This window comes from Chiloscyllium plagiosum, chromosome 45 (genome assembly GCF_004010195.1).
Source record: "Chiloscyllium plagiosum isolate BGI_BamShark_2017 chromosome 45, ASM401019v2, whole genome shotgun sequence".
NCBI classification, from domain to species: Eukaryota; Metazoa; Chordata; class Chondrichthyes; order Orectolobiformes; family Hemiscylliidae; genus Chiloscyllium; species Chiloscyllium plagiosum.
In genome coordinates, this window is record NC_057754.1 from 6,992,885 (window position 1) to 6,999,884 (window position 7,000).

At 54.7% G+C, this 7,000-nt stretch overlaps 1 long non-coding RNA gene across 1 annotated transcript in view; it reads left to right on the forward strand.

Annotated features, from left to right (window-relative positions):
* Positions 1–1,939: 1,939 nt before the first annotated feature.
* The window catches only part of LOC122544039, a 7,029-nt gene continuing 1,968 nt past the window's right edge, over positions 1,940–7,000 (forward strand). Inside the window, exons 1-2 of the long non-coding RNA XR_006310232.1 lie at positions 1,940–2,022; positions 3,856–3,930. This is a non-coding gene — a long non-coding RNA (uncharacterized LOC122544039). The remainder of the gene's footprint in view (positions 2,023–3,855; positions 3,931–7,000) is intronic.

Sequence of the window (7,000 nt, forward strand, 5' to 3'; positions counted from 1 at the left end):
CCATCAGCTCACAGAATGCCCACGGCTATCCGCGGCGCCTACCCTGTTAGTGCCCCACCTCCTGCAGGAACCCTCTTCCACAGCGCCAGGGGGAAGGATGGGACACCCCTCTGGGCAGTTCTCCGTTTGGAAGAACCCAACTCCGTCACCCTGCCGCCTGACCCCGGAATGGCAGTGACTCCCGTTCCCAAGCCAGCCCTTGGGTGCCAAATCTGGACTTCCATCCCAGCATCTCCCTCCCTATCTCTGTAACCCCCCTCCAGCCCCTACACTCCCTCCCTATCTCTGTAACCCCCCTCCAGCCCCTACACTCCCTCCCTATCTCTGTAACCCCCCTCCAGCCCCTACACTCCCTCCCTATCTCTGTAACCCCCCTCCAGCCCCTACACTCCCTCCCTATCTCTGTAACCCCCCTCCAGCCCCTACACTCCCTCCCTATCTCTGTAACCCCCCTCCAGCCCCTACACTCCCTCCCTATCTCTGTAACCCCCCTCCAGCCCCTACACTCCCTCCCTATCTCTGTAACCCCCCTCCAGCCCCTACACTCCCTCCCTATCTCTGTAACCCCCCTCCAGCCCCTACACTCCCTCCCTATCTCTGTAACCCCCCTCCAGCCCCTACACTCCCTCCCTATCTCTGTAACCCCCCTCCAGCCCCTACACTCCCTCCCTATCTCTGTAACCCCCCTCCAGCCCCTACACTCCCTCCCTATCTCTGTAACCCCCCTCCAGCCCCTACACTCCCTCCCTATCTCTGTAACCCCCCTCCAGCCCCTACACTCCCTCCCTATCTCTGTAACCCCCCTCCAGCCCCTACACTCCCTCCCTATCTCTGTAACCCCCCTCCAGCCCCTACACTCCCTCCCTATCTCTGTAACCCCCCTCCAGCCCCTACACTCCCTCCCTATCTCTGTAACCCCCCTCCAGCCCCTACACTCCCTCCCTATCTCTGTAACCCCCCTCCAGCCCCTACACTCCCTCCCTATCTCTGTAACCCCCCTCCAGCCCCTACACTCCCTCCCTATCTCTGTAACCCCCCTCCAGCCCCTACACTCCCTCCCTATCTCTGTAACCCCCCTCCAGCCCCTACACTCCCTCCCTATCTCTGTAACCCCCCTCCAGCCCCTACACTCCCTCCCTATCTCTGTAACCCCCCTCCAGCCCCTACACTCCCTCCCTATCTCTGTAACCCCCCTCCAGCCCCTACACTCCCTCCCTATCTCTGTAACCCCCCTCCAGCCCCTACACTCCCTCCCTATCTCTGTAACCCCCCTCCAGCCCCTACACTCCCTCCCTATCTCTGTAACCCCCCTCCAGCCCCTACACTCCCTCCCTATCTCTGTAACCCCCCTCCAGCCCCTACACTCCCTCCCTATCTCTGTAACCCCCCTCCAGCCCCTACACTCCCTCCCTATCTCTGTAACCCCCCTCCAGCCCCTACACTCCCTCCCTATCTCTGTAACCCCCCTCCAGCCCCTACACTCCCTCCCTATCTCTGTAACCCCCCTCCAGCCCCTACACTCCCTCCCTATCTCTGTAACCCCCCTCCAGCCCCTACACTCCCTCCCTATCTCTGTAACCCCCCTCCAGCCCCTACACTCCCTCCCTATCTCTGTAACCCCCCTCCAGCCCCTACACTCCCTCCCTATCTCTGTAACCCCCCTCCAGCCCCTACACTCCCTCCCTATCTCTGTAACCCCCCTCCAGCCCCTACACTCCCTCCCTATCTCTGTAACCCCCCTCCAGCCCCTACACTCCCTCCCTATCTCTGTAACCCCCCTCCAGCCACCCTCATTTCTCTCCAACCCCATTCCCCCAACCGGCCCTCCCCGCATCTCCATTTCCCAACCCCCGGCCAAGCCAATGTTTTGCGTGCCTGAACGTGAACCTTGCCGCCCATGTGTTTCCCTATTGAAAACGATGATTGCTGTTTGTTTCCCCTTGACCAGATTATCCCAGTGCCTCAGACTCACCCGCTGCTGGTCTTTGTCAACCCGAAAAGTGGAGGGAAGCAAGGCGAGAGGTAAGAGAGTTTGGGGAGGGGTGGTCCCATTCCTCCCAGACCCTGAGCTGAGTGTCGGATGCCATGAGCTGACACAGCACTAGGCCTGACTAGGCCTCACTCAGAGCCTGCCTGCTGAAGCGAGCTGACTTGGTGCAGGCAAAGCACAGGCCACCCGAAAGCTGCCTGTCCACCATGTTTGTTTTCCCCCTGTGCGGAATGTGGGCTTCGCTGGCAAGGTTGGCTGGCTGTCCCTCATTGCCTTGGAGAAAACTCGCTCTCCAGGCTATTTTCCTGTGGGATTTTGGACGTGGTTCAAAGTCAGGCACATGGGTTTGCAGTCACGTGGAGAGCAGACTGCGGAAGGATGGCAGATTTCCTTCCCTCAAGGCCCTGCGGTTTTAAGACCATTACACACTCACAATTAGGCTCGGTTTTAAATTGCAAATCCAACCAGCACAATCTGCCACTCGAGCCCACATCCTCGTGTGGAGATCTTTGATGACCATCACATTACCATGACACCTCATGGGGACACCTCAGCTTTGTTGTATCCTGGTCTAAGACAGACTTGGCTTCCGTGCCTGTCATCAGTGTGACTGGTTCTTCACTGGTCCAGGGCTGCCAGGCATACAGCGGATTGATGCCAAGCTTCCTTGCAGTGAGGAAGGGCGCACTGGCTGAGCCCAGCTGGAGAGGAGTTTCGATGTTAGCCCCTTCACCCTGGTTTCACAACGCTTTTCAAACACACCCAGACCAGACTCTTCAGTAAGGCCATTGACAATGTTCAGCATCCAGGAGACGGATGCCCTATTGATCACTGACTTCCTCAGCACCAGATACCATCTCGTATATATACACACCCTCACACATACACACACACACACCCTCATTCACACTCGGGCGTGCGCGTACTCACACACACACAAGCACACTCTCTCACACACATGCACACTCACACACTCACGCGCGCGCGCACGCACCCTCATTCACACTCGGGCGTGCGTGCAGACATACACACACACACTTGTGCGCACACTCACACTCACACATGTGCATGCACACACACACGGTCTCTCACACACTCACTCACACTCGCGCACGCACGTACACACACACACACGCACACTCACGCACATGCGTGCATGCACACTCATACACACTCACTCCCACTCGCGCACGCACGTACACACACACGCCATTTGGATCTGGAATGCCCTGGCTGGAAATATGGAGGGGGCAGGTTCCGTTGAGGAGGGCATCAGATGGTTATTTGGATAGGAATGGTGTGCAGCGATATGGGGCAAAGGTACTGCCTAATGATGCTCATTAAGAGAGCTGGTGCAGGCCAAAAGGCCTCGTTATCCACCTTAACCATATTCTGTGGCTCTGGGAATCTCACTCAGCCTGAGGGCAGTGGAGATCTGGGTCAGAGTGGTGCTGGAAAAGCACAGCAGCTCAGGCAGAATCCGAGGAGCAGGAAAATCGACGTTTCGGGCAAAAGCCCTTCATCAGGAGTGGAGGTGGGAGGGTGGGGGAAGGTAGCAAAGAGTACAATGGGTGAATGGGGGTGGGGATGGAGGTGATAGGTCAGAGGGGAGGGTGGAGTGGGTAGGTGGGAAGGAAGATAGGCAGGTAGGACAGGACACCCCTCCCCCTCCCCCACCTTATCTTCTGCATAAAAGCCGCCATTTTCCGAGCTCCCATCAGTCCTGCCGAAGGGTCACTGGGCCCGAGCTGTTCACTCTGATTTCTCTCCAAAGGTGCTGAGCTTTTCCAGCAATTGCTAGGTTTGTTGCAATGGATAAGGTGGTGACTGCACAGGGCTAACCAGCTCTCACTGTGTGCTTGCAGGGTCTTACGCAAGTTCCAGTACCTTCTGAACCCAAGACAAGTATTCAACCTGGCGAAGGATGGCCCGAAACCAGGGTAAGGCCAACTCGGCTTTGAAAGCATCGCTCACGTTTCAATTAAACGGCATTTACCAAGTGGAAACATTTCTCTGATTGCCTGTAATGCTTTAAAAGCATTTGCTGAGCAGTTTCTGGTCTCCGTGCCCTCAGTGCGCGTCACACAGCAGAAAGTGTAACGCAATATACCTGCTGTTCCATCAAACAGTGGGAGGAGTGCCTTTGTTTCTTGCCTGGTTTGACCGTGTCCTTTGTGGCTTTTGTTGCTATAGTTACCGAACGCAGGCTTCCCCGGAGACCAGGCCGGGGGGGGGGCCCAGTCAAAGCAGATTGCTGTCTCCCGGTTGAGCTACCTGTCTGCGCGGGGCGGGGCAAGATTCAAAGCAACGGTCTGGCATTTTACTGTGACCCTCTGCCTGTGAGGTATTGGCGGCGCCAACTGGCACGCAGGCATCTCGACCAGCTCCGGCCACCCCTCTGCCAGAAAGTGGGCACAGTGGAGCTGGGCAGAGGCCGCCATGTTTAGCCTGTTTCTGACGAGGACGGGCAGGTGTGGCACTGTGACGTTTGGTTCCCTCCACGCGAGAAGGCCTGGTTGGCAGCGGGGGGGCGGATCCCTGGGTTGAGAGAGGCAGGCATTGAATGTGAGCTGTGATGTCAAAGCCCATCGGGCACTGCCACTGCATTGGATTTGCGAGGTGACTGAGAACAGCGAAACCACCAAGACTCATGCCCACAGTGAATGCCAGGGTGGCATATGCCTGCAGGGGTCCTGGACCTGATTGTGATCTCAGCAGCGCCCAGACAGTGGGGTGAGAGGGTAGTGACTGCGTGTGTAGGCTGCTTATCGTGGTGGGTCACCTCGCACTCGCTGCTTTGACCGTGTCATATGTAATACTGACTGCCGCAAATTGACAGCAGAACCGGCAAGTCCTGTGGGAAGGCCAAACTCCTGATGAGATGCCAGCACTAACACACGAGCAACAGGTGACATGAGACAACTGGCCAAGGGCCTCCCCCCCCACTCCACTCCTTCCCAGCCTCTTCTGGATAACTCCTGTTTTGTCACTTGGTTCCGATTTCCTGTGTGCATGGCTTCCAGGGACATCTTTTAAAAGTTCATTCACGGAATGTGGGTGTCACTGGCTGGGCCCAGTATTTACTTCCCCGTCCCTAGTTGCCCCCCTTGAGAAGGTGGGGGGGGTGAGCTGCCATCTTGAACCGCTGCAGTCCATGTGCTGTGGGTTGACCCACAATGCCCTGAGGGAGGGGAATTCCAGGATTCTGTTCCCAGTGACACTGAAGGAACGGCGATAGATTTCCAAGTCAGGATGGTGAGGGGCTCGGAGGGGAACGTGCAGGGGGTGGTGTTCCCATGTCTCTGCTGCCCTTGTGCTTCCAGATGGAAGTGGCCGTGGGTTTGGAAGGCGCTGTCTGAGGATCTTTGGTGAGTTTCTGCAGGGCATCTTGTAGATGGTACACACTGCTGCTACTGGGTGGCAATGGCAGAGTGCCTGCCGGAGTGCTGCCAGCCTCTGTGCCAGGCTCACTGACGCACTTTCACCAAGCGGAAACCCTCAGCAGCAGGAGGGGGGGAGGGGGGTGGGGGTGGTAATGATACCCAGGGTGGGACATCAAGGGACAGGCTCGGAGCAGACATAGGAAAGGAGCAACAAATAGGGTCAGAGGAAACGAGGCATAACGGGAGGCCACTCAGCCCTCCTAGGCTGCTTGCCCATTCAGTACGATCATGACTGATCTCACTTTAACCTCAACTCTACATTCTTATATACCCCTCGATAACCTTTCATCCCCTTGCCAGTCGATCATCTAGCTCCCTCTGCTGTCGGAACATTGAAAGGTTCCACATCCACGGCCTTTTGAGGAATTCCAAGTAAAGGTGAACGGGTATGATCTTCCAGCCGTGACAGAGACCTGATTGCAAGGGGACCGAAACATTCCGGGTCATGTGACTTTTCAAAAAGGCAACTGGGAAGGGAAGGGTGGTGGGGTGGCTTTGATAGTATGAGGTGGAGTCAATACAACAGCAAGAAATGATCTTGTCTCAGATCTTGCAGAATCCATGTGGATAGAGGTGAAAAATAGCAAGAAGACACTGGTGGGAATTGTCGAGAAGCTCCCTCATGATAGCTCTTGAATAAATCAAAAGATAATGATGGCATATTGAAAACTGAGACACATTAATCATGGGTGACATTAATCTTCGTGTAGATTGGGATAGTCAGATAGTCAGTGAGGGAGAATTCATTGAGTGCACTCGGGACAGTTTCCCGAAAGAATAGGTTGTGGATCTAACCTGAGATCAGGCCTGGTTTGGGTCTGGTGATGTGTAATGTGTAACTAATAAAGGATCTCAGAGTAGAAGGTTCCCAAGGAAGCAGTGAGCATAACGCAGACGAATTTCGCGTTCAGTTTGAGATTGAGAAACTTGGTTCGGAAACAGTTGTGCTAAACTTAAACAAAGCTAATCCGTCAGGCAAACATGGTTGAGGAACAATGGGAGACCTTTAAAAACGAGTTCATGGCTCACAGCAGAGATATATCCGAATGAGGAAGAAGGAGCCTCCGAAGGGGACACGCTATACGTGGTTAACCTGGGAAAAGATCAGATCAAATTGGAAGAGAAAACGCCCTGTTAGGCCTCACTGGGATAATGTACTGGAGTTCCAGCCCCATTATTCCTGCATTCATCCATAAACATTAAAGATTTTTTAAAAAATTCCCCAATATACCTGACTTTCAGACCCAGGAAAGCACTGACTACGTAACAGAACATTACGAATTATTACACGTAATTATTCTAGCTAGAGGTAAATAATTATCAACTGTCAAAAAATAGCTCAGTTAATTAAAGCTCTAATTGCCTGAGAAACTCCCCTACTCACTCTCGCACACACACATGCACAGATACACACAGACAGACACACACGTGCACAGATACAGACAGACAGATACACACGCACAGATACACGCACACACACACATGTGCACAGATACACACAGACAGACAGACACACGCACGCACACACACATGTGCACAGATACACACGGACAGACAGACACACACA